Source organism: Xiphophorus couchianus, chromosome 2 (genome assembly GCF_001444195.1).
Source record: "Xiphophorus couchianus chromosome 2, X_couchianus-1.0, whole genome shotgun sequence".
NCBI classification, from domain to species: domain Eukaryota; kingdom Metazoa; phylum Chordata; class Actinopteri; order Cyprinodontiformes; family Poeciliidae; genus Xiphophorus; species Xiphophorus couchianus.
This window is the reverse complement of record NC_040229.1, coordinates 29,819,739-29,833,334: the sequence shown is the minus strand read 5'-3', so window position 1 is coordinate 29,833,334 and position 13,596 is coordinate 29,819,739. Positions and strand designations below refer to the sequence as shown.

General features: G+C 38.5%; 1 protein-coding gene across 5 annotated transcripts in view; it reads left to right on the top strand.

Annotated features, from left to right (window-relative positions):
• The window catches only part of peak1 (pseudopodium-enriched atypical kinase 1), a 95,175-nt gene that overhangs the window by 36,787 nt on the left and 44,792 nt on the right, over nt 1-13,596 (top strand). Inside the window, exon 3 of one of the 5 annotated variants that reach the window (XM_028033467.1) lies at nt 4,649-4,706. The exons of the other annotated variants lie outside the window; for them this stretch is intronic. The gene's annotated coding sequence lies outside the window, so the exon portion shown is untranslated. The remainder of the gene's footprint in view (nt 1-4,648; nt 4,707-13,596) is intronic. 5 annotated transcript variants of the gene reach the window in all.

Genomic DNA, 13,596 nt, shown 5'->3' with positions numbered 1-13,596 from the left:
CCCCTCCCTGACAAATAAAAGTAAAAGACATGCTGTCCTCCACTGTGTCCACCCTGGAGCAGCTCTGATTGGGCTCAAACAGAACGAACGTCAGCTGGCTCGGTGGCAGAACCGAAGAAGAAAAGCACCAACCAGGGACACAAGCAGGCCAAGAAACTGAACTGTTTTTGTTTGTCATTCTCCTTTCTCCATTTAACATTCTTCCATTTCATTGTCATCACTGAAACTCACACTCACCTGTTGAGTTATTCTCATAGCGGCAGCGATTTAAATCCTAGAAGCTCTTAATGTTTTCACAGGGAGTCAAAGGCATCCTGGGGCTGCTATGGTGTGTACATTGTAATAAAAGTGTGTGTTTTTTGAGTCATGTCAGATCAGATGTTTGCCTGATTAAATTTCATGAGTTTTTTCCCCGCTCTGTACAGTCTTCCCCTAAGCTAGGAACACAGTGAACACAACATGCAGAGCAGGTTGCATTACACAAATGGAAAACTTCAGCAGCCAAAACAGTCTCATTCGCTACCAATACCACCATAAAGAGTAAAAAAAAATCGATGGAGCCAATTTAGATTGGCTCCACCAAGAAGTTTGTTTCTGGTTAAATGTAGTAAAATTATCAGTTCGAAAGTTGAAAATGAATTTTTAAAATTTTTATGGATGCAGCGATGAGAAAATTTTGTGCCGATATTTGATGTCAATATTGCCATTACGGCCGATAACCAATATTTACAGATACTACTCCTTCGACACGGTGGAAAGAAATGACCTCACCACTAAGATTACTTACAGGAAGTCCACACATCCTTAAAGTCTATAAAAGTGTTAAATTCATTTAAAAATAAGTTGACCTTAAAAACATTAATCACAGGTCTTAAATTCTGACGAGGCAGGACTATTTTATACTATTCTATGTATCGTTTTCTTTTCTCATGGGACTTTTCTATTAGGGAGAAAGTTTGAGTTGTGCACAGAGATCTTTATTGAGTTCTCTGACTCGAGACGGTTGAGGCTACCGCTAACTAGCAGCTAATATACGCAAGCTAGCTTTTTTGCATGCATCATGGATAAGTCCAAATTTATCAGCAGTTGACTAGAAGACTTGTCGGCTGTGAATATTTAGGTCCGACATTTCATTCATAAAAGTCTTTAAAAAAGTCTTAATTTTGGATTGATGAAACACGCATGAACCCTGGACTAATATCAGCCTGGATTAATTTACAAGACTGAGACCAATATATATGAAAAAAATGACTAACGTCGGCCGACATTGATGTTATCGCCGATATGTAAATTCTTCTGTTTTTACTTACTTGCTATTAAATGCTACATGCTAAAAAAAAAAAAAAAACCTTTTCAGTTAGCAACAGAAAAATTCTCATTTTTCATAATAGCTGACCAGCTTTTTGCATGTTTTCACTGGTATGTGAGGTTGGAGGGCCTCCTTGTCATCACCCTAATCTTTAGTTTCCTCCACAGATTCTCCATGATGTCCACACATATGTGATGAAAAACAAGTTCAAGTGGAGGATGTGGTTGTGTTTTCCGTGAGTGTGTGTGTGTGAGAGCACAGATGACAGGAATAGTTATGCATGGAGTTTTGACTCGCATACAAACACAGAGCTCACATTCACAAATGAAAGAGGGGTGAACCATAATGGGCAGGTTGGCCATATATAGGCCATATATAATGGTGCCTAACCACAGGCATTTTTCCCAGAAGCAATCTGACATTATGTGTGGTAACATGTGGTTTGTAGCAGCTGACTCACTAAAGACTGAAAAACTCAGGTAGCCTCTGGAAACAAAAAAAACAGCACGAATCTCTGGATCCTGGATATTTGGAAGATAAACAAGCAGGTCATAATTAGACAACTATTATGTTTTTCAGGAGAAATTTCAAATATTTTTTCTGTCAAAGTTGAGGAGCTGTGTGAAGCTTTGAACATCTGAGCACTGTGCAATTCATAATCTGAACATAGCAAAAATACTGCCAACCTACCAGTACCTGCAACTGTAAGGTGATGATACAAAAACAATGCATTTTAGAAACAACATATTCCATTATTTCCACTGCATAGTTATTCACTTTTTTGTGCTGGTGTCAAAACCACAACAGAACACATTAAGTCAATACAAGCCTGTTTGGTTCTGGCCTTTCTCCAACAAGTAGTGCCGTTTGGTTTCTGTAAGTCATCATCAGGAAGGAAAGCCCCCTTATTATCACTTAGTCTTGCAGTCAAATGGAGTGATTAGATTGATAACGTGTTCAAGGATTTATCTTTCATCCGATCCCAGAGAAGGACTAGTTTTTTTTTCTGCCTGTTTTTTTGTGTTATTTTTTGTCTTTTATGCCAACAGCAACATTTAAAATGCAGCCTACAGGGATATTTCATTTCCACTTCAACCCCAATAAAAAGTCACCGTCATTGCAGAAGTTGCTGCTTTTTTTTTTTGCACATGTTGACCTCGTGTGGCCCTTCCACCTACTATGACCTGACTCTTTATTTTAATATCGGCCCTGCTGTGTAAAAAGCCAGATGTCAGGTGATGGGGGCGCTTACCCCAGAGCAGGTCAGCCGCCCACTGCTGTCACATCTGCATGCACACCACCTCCAGAAAAACGCCCTGCTTAAAGCGAAATGAACTGCCAAAGTGCCGCCGAGACTAAACACCAGAGAAGCTGGCATCCATCAGTTGTCTTTGTCTCCAAAATGTTTTGAGTGTTTCAGTGAGAATTCTTCTGGTTTGTTTCGATTGGACTGGGAGCGAACATTTTGATTTACCGAAAGTCTTTAAAGTCTCAGAGAAGTGACGAACTGTGGAGGCAGCAGTGGAAACTTAACCGGCAAACCATCTGTGGGGAAAAAAAACAAAGCAAAAAAAAAAAAAGATTGTTTTTTTTAGACTGAGTTTGTATGTGTTGGCTCATAGGTTCCTGACACTCTAAGGGTTATCTTGATGGTATTCGCTTAAGGACATTTCACAGAGATTTGCTATATACTTTAAAAAAATATATTTTATCACATTAGAACAAACATTAGTAATAATTTTACTTTAGTGGGGATTTTATGTGATTAGACCTACAAAAAGAGCCACCATTTTGCTGCATGAAACAGCTGCAGATGTATTGGGTTATTGTTTTGTTTGAGCTGCAAATTTTAAGTCTTGAATTCAACTCAATTCATGAAAACTATTAATCACAGAGAGTATTGTAGCTGATCCTGTCGCAATAAGCAATTGAATTATAATCACTTCCAGAAAGGGAATCCTATAAAAACAAAATGGTTTACCATAAAATAAAAAAAACTACAATCTACTTTTATCAATTATTATAAAGTGAATCAAGTAAAAAAAAAAAAAAAGAAATCTCACAGATCCGGTGCTTGTAAGTAGGCCTGCCACAATAAACAATAAATCAATTATTTACTAAAAAACTAAAAGAAACTCGATAATTTCATTTGGTTGATTTATCGGTTTTCTCTTTTTTCTCTCTTTTTACCAAAAACCGAATGATAAAAGTATTCAGTCTGGAGTTTTGGTCTCAGCTACCCCTTTATTTGAAAGATAATTTTGTCTTCATAATTTATTTTATTTGTTGTTTCTGTTTTCTTTCTTTATTTTGGATGTTCCAAATGCCTTCAAGTTCCAGTGTTTAAATGTTCACTAGAATTTAAAGTTGATCTTCGAGAATGTGTTCTTGCGTTTTTATGTTATTACTATTATATTACTTGAAAATGTTCTCAACAATTTTATCGTTTATCTCGATAAGTTCTGGGGCAATTTATCGACGGCAAAATTTGTTATCACGACAGGGCTACTGTATTTGTAAGTTATAGTAGAGAATATAACTTAGCTCTAAAAGATACCTGACTGCGTGGCACTACAGTGACGACCCCCATAAAATCACAGAGTTTATTTCTCTCTGCTTTTTTTAAACTCTTTGTTAGCTCACTCCAAACATCAATCAAACATCCTTCAGTTCTGATATAATACTTTTCTTCACTTGTTTCATTTTTATTCCATGCACCTCGTCAGAGACGTACCGGGTCACATTCTCTGTCTAGACTCTGTATATAACAAACCGTTTGGCTGCTGACACATCTATTAAATTAGCTTTAGGCCGACCAGGAGCTTCTTGTGCTTTAATCCATCACTGGCAGGCGGACAGCTGCTTGACTCTCTCCATGCCTGTGAGATGTATGGTTAACAGGCATCATGGAACTGATAGGGCTCTTTGGGACTTCAGTTCTGCTGGGAGGATTGCTCTTAGCCTCTTTCTTTCAGGGTTTTTTTTTTAGTCTTTTTTTAATCCCCTCTATGCAACATGAGGAGTTAACAAGCCCCGGTGACTGCTGAAGGAGTTCGGTGGACACTGGGATTGAGCGTGAGCTATAATTACTTCCAGGAAGGGAATTCTATGTCATGTCTAGCTGACTTCATCTTATACTACTTCTCTTACCAGCTTTATCTTTTAAGTTTTTCTGCTGTTTACCCGTAAAACAAAACTTACCTTAGTGGGTTTTTCTCTCCCAACAATTTTCCGTGCCTATCTCGCTCCACGCTCGTTCCCTCCCTTCGTCGTTGCGTCGCTCTTAAGCTCTGCCTCCGTTTCCTCCTCTCATTCATGCTCCGGCTTCTTCCCCACCAGGCTTTTCATGTGGCTCATTCATCCGCCTGACCACAGACCGGATTCACACCAGCGCTCCGTGAGTAGTGTGCTTCCAGCTTGCGTCGCCGTCTATGTTCGTTTCTCGTCTGCCGAGCCTCCACCAACTGTTGCCCCCGGACGCTTTCTCGCAGGGCCACATGGGCTCGCAGACGTAACGATCACACAAGGCTTTAAGAGATTCCCAGAGAAATTCCCTTGAGTTTTGGAGGAAGGGGACTGTGCGAGAAGCAGCAGAGGTGGAGTCGTAGGCCTGATAACCTGCATCACCGCTGTCAGGGGATTAGACTGATGGGACACCCTTTAATTTAACAGGATGTGTTTGCGTTGGACAAGCTGGCTCACATTTTAATGAGCGCACCTCATGCACAGAAAAGCTGGAGTTTAAATATTTGTTCAAAGTGTCACTTTTAGGCAGCTGTTGGATTTTTGGTTTTTATTGCTCAGAAAATTGTTTATCCTGAGATCCACGCATGGCTGTTTAACAGCTTTTCTAGTTTGGTTTTATAAGAATAATATTCTGTTTGCCCTATGATAGTACTGAATGTATCTTGGAGCAGCGTATTCTTCAGAAAGGCTCAGTAGCAAAGCAGTGTTTTGTCACAGGAATTATTTTCCTTCTGTCTTTTTTTTTTTTTACATTTTCTGCACATTTTTCTACTGTCTGTAGAGAGCATTAATCATAATATGACTTTATACAGTCTTAGGAAATTCTAATTTTACACTTTGGAAAGTGAAAGACAGTTTCATACCAAAGCAAATTATTTGTTGATACTTTTTCCGTGAACACAACTGGTAGTGCTTAAAGCACAGAAACGGTTTTACTTTTTCACTAATAATATTGATGTCCTAATAAGGAGTTTTATCTCCTTTATTTTTTTTAATTATTCCATTGGCACTTGTGGCCTTTACTACCAGACAGGAAATGGGCAAAGAGAGAAGGGAGGAAGACATGCAGCAAAAGTCTCAAGGTCAGAAATCGTAACGATCGATTCCAGGAGAGCGATACCCGCTAATATAATGTTCTGTCAACTTAGCACCTAAAACAAGCGTGGCTTTATGATTTGTTTCTATGGACCTTCAAAATATAACTTCAGTCTTCAGAAATGCATCATGTTTTCATGGAGCCATTTATTGAAATGCTAGGCTAACCTAGTATATTTCCGTACTGTTTCAGTATGTTCAGTTCAGTTTGTAACAGATTTTAGTTTTGTCTTAATGTATTGTGTGTGGACATAATTTACAGGGTAAAACTGCAATTGCAACTGCTACTGTAGATTGCAAGTGTTAGATCAGGCCAAATCACACAGTCAGGCAGGAAGAAGCAACAGCCACTACAGCCTCTCTTTCTCTTTTGGAAGACATTGCAAAAGATGAAAAACACTTAAAATTTTAGCAAAAATCTGCTGCTCATGAAAATTTCTAGAATTGAGGGTGTTTCAGCATGGCTGGTTTGGGCTCCTACTGGCAAAAAACTTGCAGACAGTACACCGGCATTTAGAACTGGGAGTTTATTCAAGGTTTACTTTCCTTTCTTTCAGCATACATGGGATTTTATCAGTGTACACGGGTTTTATCACTCCAGTCTTTCTTTTTAGCTCTAAGAGGGGAAAAAACAACACACACTTGTGATGCCTACCACATCTCAAAACTGCCCACTATGTAATTGTTAATTGAACATCTGTTTTTATATAGGTATGTACTGTAAGTGATAGTTCACATTTTTCAGTAGAATTAATGAGTATGATGTCTTCTGTGACCATTTATCTGTTTTATAGAGCAGAAAAGTTGGTTGCCAGTCAGTTTATCTCTCTGTACTGCTTTTCTGTGCCCTAAAAATAATCCAGGCACACTCTCAGGCTAAAGTGTTGATTGGCATGGTTTCATACCTTTTTTGTTCTTCACTTCACTCGTGTGAGCACCAAGAGGGTAAGCCAATGCTAAATGAACTGACAGGGAAACATTTGGATGCCGTCCTCTGCCAACAATGAGACACAAGTGTTGAAGCTTTGCCTTTTAAATTAACAGAGAAAAAAAAACGGGTCGCAATGCAGTTTTTTGTAAAAGTTTCGTAACCTTACAGAAACCTGATGAGATTCTCAAACAAACATTTTGGAGCTGGTTTTGTTCTGTATTTCTACTAGTCGTAAATATAGGATAGAGGGGAGGGAAACATGTTTTTGTGAATGTAGGCTACAACATGCAACAGCCAGCTCCCACAGCTATGGCTCGACCACACTGATTTCCTGAGGTTGACGGCTACTCTGTGATTGCCCTGTAATTTAACAGACCTTGAATCTTTTCTGCATGCAGTGTGTTCACACTAAACTGCAAGACAGTTTTCCTTGGTAAACTTTTCTTTAAATCAGAGATCCTTCCTGATTGATGTCTTACTTACTGGAAACTGTAGCACAAGTGATCAAATTATGACTGCTCAATCTTCAGAAACCCACTGTCATAAGGAGAAACTAGCCAAATTTCACTTAGTTAACTGAACAAATGAAAGTAAAAAGTCATTTTTCAGTAAAAAGCTGTAGATGTATTTTCTCCTTTTTTTTATTGATACAGCTAACTATGTTGGTCAGCCACATTGGTTGTGTTGCTGTTTGTTTTAATTATCAAAGATACATCCACTCTAAAAATAGTGAAACTAATCAAACTTTCAGTTGGTGCGTTTAAGTCTTTAGTCAATAAGAAACAGAATGGGCTTGATATGATTACTAAACAGAAAAATCAGAAAAGAAAGGTTGCCACAATTGGCCAATACCATTACACTGTTATTGATATATCCCATCATTCTCTTACAAACATTACCTATGAAATTGCAGCTTAAAGAAGAGTTGTTTTGAACTTGTTAAAACATTTTGTTGCACGAACATCAAGACTTAGACACGCTATATCTTGTGCTTAGCCACCACTGTGACCGAATTTACCTAGACGCTACTCAAAAGTTGAAGCAGTGAACTGATAACATTATATACTACTATGCTATGCTATGCAGAAGCTTTGTCTGCACTAGTGAAGTCAATAACTTGAAGAAACCAATCATGTGATCAGTTATTGTGGCACAAAATGAAATGAGTTTGTGATGTCACAAAAAGATAACTCAATCTGTCTTGTCACAGCAGCAGACTGTAACACTATCAAAATGGGGGGGAAAGAGACAATGATTTACAATATGTTTGTTGTAGTTTAGATCTACATGTAGTAGGCTAAAAAATAATTTAATTGCAGGTGTAGGGTATAAAATTCAGACCTAAAAATATTAACCAAAATTTTAACATATATGATTTATGAAAGGCAGCTGTGAGTCAGAAGCCACCAAGGCAGCTGTGGTATCTGAGCCACCAAGTGACCTAGAGACCTTTTGGTCTCTGAGTCACCTGGTGCCTCCTGCTGTGCCACCTGCCGTCCTCTGCCAACTGTGGCTGTGGGTCAATGTGCATTAGACCCACACCATATTCAACCTTACATAAATGTCCAACACACACTGACGCAGGAATTCTTCTTAAGTCAGCTCAGAAGGTTAAGAATGATGGTGCTGCCTTAGCCAATTAGCAGCAACTACTTGTAAGAGGCACATCAATATGAGGTCCGGCTGCAGACCACTTGTGTGTCCTTTGCTCCTGAAGCATTTTTAGAGAGAGCTGAACTGCACCTGCTGCTGCAATGAGCTAGATCAACACCCACACGTTGTCTTTTTGATATATTTAAGCTCACCTGCTTGATTATAAATGCATTTGTAAAATCTCTGCCAGATGGATGACTGGGATTTTCAACATACTTTTAAGTAATGATGCAAACAATTAATTGACTTACGATTCATTGTCAGAACTAGTTCAAATCAATTATCTAATAATGCCAGCTTAGACCTTCTTTTAGTGTAGTAGTATTGCTGCCATCCTGAAGAGGGCGCTGCTGGTCAATCCTAGGTGGAGCCAGTTGATACAGAAACAAAGATGGTGGAGCCATACCAGAACAGGAAAGAGAAAGAATCTAGAGTCCAGCGTGGGATGGAAAATTCACTTTAGGCTATTCTGTTTTGAATTATAAATACTTGACAGGTTCCTTTAGTTTCACATTATGTTTTTTTAAAACCCCAAACATTATGAAAAATTTAGCCCTTTATGTGATAGAAAACGATGCTCGACCCTCTTCATACAAGAGAAAACTCAAGTTTTTAAGAAAATGGCTGCTTATCAATTAATCATTAGTCGAGCAATTAGATCAGTCAACTTTATATCAACTCATTGATCGCAGTCTATCATTAAGTAATAGACTGTGAGTTTAATTTTTATATCTGAAAAAGCTTTTTCAGTTCACTCCTGTTGTGCTGACCAGTGTAGAGAATAGTCTGAAAAGGGATCCTTATTGGGACAAATAAAAAAAAATTAAGGAAATCAAACTTGCCACAAACGATTACATTTTCTAGCATCCATTTTTAGAAATACAGAGGTGTGTTGAAGGTATGGATTTAAATCGTGACTGCTTGTGTGGCATCAAGCGTGCCACTAAGCTCTGGATTTTAAGTGACGATTTGTCTGTGGTGCTCCACCAAGCCATGTTGTTGTGTAAAAACTTCCTGTGCTTCGTTGAACTTAACCACAGACGTCAACTATATTGAACACACCATGTTTAAAAAAAAAAACACAGGCTTTCAAGACAGGCTTACTCTGTAATCTCTGACATTATCTAGATCATAAACGTCACGCTTTGAGAGCCAAACTGCATTTTGGAACTTTAAAGCGCGTGTTGCTTGTGGGATATTTTTGGAACCAGCTGAGCTCACTGGCTTACACTGTACAGTTTGTGGGCCATTGAGTAAGAAAGGTTGGTTGGGTATTGTTATAATGTGATATAGACTGTCCTTCAAGCAATAGACTGTCACTTGGTGGATCTCTTTTCAACCATTTTGTGGTTGACCAATTGTTGAACTTAGTTATTATACTTTAATCCTAATTTCAAGCAGGAATAACACACAAACTAACTCACATGACTTATAGTATTAATTGTAACAACTGACGTTTTAATGCTCGACAATTGCCTTGATGTTTTTTTTTGTGGTGCAGCCACTATCGAGCCCGCCACACGCCAGTAGTGGGTCAAAATGAAATTGAAAAGCCTGTCTGGTTTTTATTCCAATTTTTAGGGTCATGATTCAGTTCAGAAGCTACCATTAATTAGAAAACCGATTTTTCTATTCAAATGGCCCAGAGATAATTTAAATTATCTCACTGACGAGGTGAAAAGACGTTGTAAATAAATAGAACATTTATCTAAAGCAATCAAATTCCATCAATTTACATTTAAACAAAAATAGTGCATAAAATTCTGTAACTAATTTCCAGTATTAGGTTAGCTTAGCTGCGTGGCTTTTTCTTAACCCTTCCGCAGTCTTAAGAGATAGAGTACTGGGGTATTAGGACCCCATGAGTTTTTTACGCTGTCTGCCGGAGTCGCACTGGCCCTGTGTGCGGTTTTCCGAGGGCTTTGTGTGTGTGTGTGTGTGTGTGTGGGGGTGTGTGTGTGTGGTTTTGAGAACTGACAGCAGATGTCACTGTCCCCACTGTCCGACAGTGACATCTGCTGCGCTCATCCGGAGCATCATGCTTAGAATGATGGAGAGTTAAATAAACAAAATATCAAAGAATTGTTCAAAATACATACGACGGGCAAGATGGCCAATTGGGCACGTATTAGGATATGCAGTATAGTTGCAAATTAAAGTTGTACGTTTCAGACATACAACTTAAACGCATTTTAAAATAGATTTTTGATCATTTTGAATGGATTCAGAATTAGTAGAACTAGGAATTAAGATTCGCAAAAGAATCAATCATTTTCTGCACCTCTGCTTTGATAACAGGCTGAGGAAGGTAAAGATAGAACAAAGAAGTGAAAACTTTGAGCATAGCTAAATGACGAGCTGTCAAGTCATCCTGATGCTTTGTTCACAAACCCTTTCAATGAAACTGTTTGTGTTTATGGGTGCCAGTGATCCACTGTTGTGATTAGTGAATCCACCATATGAAAGCTGTACCAAGTGATGAACAACACTCCTCCTTTTGGAAACCTGTATTGGAGGACGAAGTGTCAAAGTTGTTTTTGCAATTGTTTGGAGACTAAGTTGAAATTAAGGGATGAATTTGATTATTTGTACAGTCTAACTGCTCAGACAGGAAGATATTCTTTTCTTTTATGCATATTATTATTTACCTCCTTAAGACAAATTGGAATCTGCTGAAATTGATAGTGGCAGGTCAAAACCCAGCGAAACCTGGAGATTGGAAAAAAGCCACAAAAGTTTGATTTTTGCATGTCTAGTTTGAAGATATAAATAATCTGGTTGTATTAGGTGAAAAATGTAACTTTATAGTGGAGTTTGTAGCTCTGTTAGGGTTCTGTATCCCGCTTCTCGTCCAACGCCCGTTGGATATAGCCACTGGCAAGGATAAGTTGGTATAGACGATGGATGGATAACTACAAAAGCACACAGATCCCACCTTGCTGTTGTTTTGAATAAACAGGAAGCCAAAATGAAACTGTAAAAGTAACAGATGCACCATAAAACATAAATTTAAAATGAGGTGAATTTTCTTTGTAACAATTATATGCAGTAGTAGTACTTTTTAACTTTATTTGGACTGTCTACTGTAGTCAATACAGTAGACAGTGTGTAGGAAGAGGAGCACGTCAGGATTTTTAACAGCATATTCTACCTTGCGCTTTTTAAATCTCAGTGGAAAGCAAGACTGAAATAAATGTGAAACTCTAAGACTATATTCCAATTTAAATAGCGCTATGCCCGATAGACTGGGCAGTGTTGAGCTTTTTAACAAATAAAAACATGTTTGCAGTAAATCAACACTGGAGGGCTGAGTAATAAGACCAGCTGGGAACTTAATTTTCCTCAATGCACTTGGAGATATAAAAACAGCCATAGAAGTAATCAGTACATTTATTTTCAACCCCCTGCTGCTTTTGAAAATAAAAAAAGCTAAATGCAGAGACACAGAATTAAAAGCCGACTCATGAGTCTGAGTATGCCGTTTAACAGTTCAAACTGCTATTATTGCCATCCGCTGTAAAAGCAGCAGCGATGGCTCATGGTATCCCTGGAAGGAGTCGAGGTAATAGTATGCTAGAGCTGTGAGTACTGCTTAGGGGAATTTAACAGGTAGCAGATGGACTACTAGAGCCAGCTGTTGTTTATGAGGCAAGAGGGAGACATTGTGGTTTAGAGTTCAGAGGCAAGGACATGTGTGCAGTGGCACCTGTGAACAATCCTTACTTTGATGGAAATCTGCTGAGGTGTGCAAACCAAACAGGGTTGCATTGATTCACTACATGCTCTGAAGAAGACCACAGTAGTTTAAGACAATAATGGTTTGATGAAACTACTTATAGTCGACACATTTCTGTCTATACTGTGCTATAATATGTTTTATTTTGTAACATTTCATAGAAATAAGCTAGACATATGAGGGCAAACAAGTTAGCATGCAAGCTACTTCTCAGTGCAGCCCTTGTAAGAACGATTGCAAATGGCATAATGGAGGAAAATTGCTGTGTTTCTTAATTACTGGGAGATCGGTGATCGGAATCGGCAGGTCAGGCTTTTTAAAGATCGGTAATCGGCGATCGTCCAGAAATCTGCTATTGGTGCAGCCCTGCTGGATTGTGCTGTAAAATAGAGCTATGTGTCTGGAAAATACATAATACTGCCCCTTTAAACGCAGTATTATGCTTGTTTAGAAAGTTGTGCAAGGACTTTTGCTTCACAAAATGAGTTATGACTGTATTGGAAGCTAAGAATCAAATATAATCTTTGTCCGCATTAGCCAGATGCGGTTTTTCTCAGGTGCCTCACTCCCTGTTCACTAGATCTGCAAATAAGCAATAAAAAACCTGTTTTTCAAATACTAATATTTTATGAGGTTTTTTCCCCCACTGAGTTCATGTGTTGCCCCCAGCTGTTGCCACCCAGGGGGGTGAGCCGTATTAAGAGCCACCACAGGAAATATGAACACATACGACCCTTTTCTTTTTTTCCTCCCACAGTTAAGGATGTCAACAATGGCGTTTTGGACATTTGTCTTACATACAACGCAGCTTTCAAAGACTTTTTATCCATTTTTTGCTTCATACAGTAAATTTTCCTCATTCAAAATAAACTAAATTGGCTGTTACAGAGAAGCCAAGGCCTTTGGGATGCCTGCGGTTATTTTCATCACAAATAAAACGTCTAATGTGGAACATTAAAGCAATCGTAAAAAAATAGGGTGATGCGTTTTTTTTTTGTTGTTTTGCCTTGTTTTTCTTTTTTCTTTTGTTGCATAGCAACCCACATGGAGTGACTTACTTTGCATCAAATACAAAACCTCCAACTGATCCTACAACAAAGGAGGATAGGATTCGCTGACGGGCTGAGCAGTCTCAGTTTGCCCATGAAAAAGTATGTCTTCTCTTCACAGTTGGCATTAAACCCACCAACTGGATTAGAAAAGCTGTTACTGTCTAGTTTATTTTCAGCACAGTCGCAGCAGAACAAGGCAGAAACAAACACGCCGCAAAGACATGAGGCGCTCAAAGTGACGCATTATACAGAGCATTGTGCGTCCAAATCAAACCGCAATAAATATGCATTGCATTTAGTCTCTCTTGTGTTTTCTGGCTTTTCTGCATACAGTGAAGACAATGTTCCTTGAATACTAAATGTGTCAGCAAATCTGACAGCTATGTGATAAGGCAGCGGTGCTTCTCCAACGTATCGTTATCACACAAAATTGGAAAGTAATGTGAAACAGTATTTTTTTAAAAAACATATTCCATATTTTTGCACTTAAAAAGATTAATATATAAAAATTTTAAGCTGGATTTATTGTTAAAACCCTCTCGGATGATTTACAGTACGGCGAACTGTGTACAGT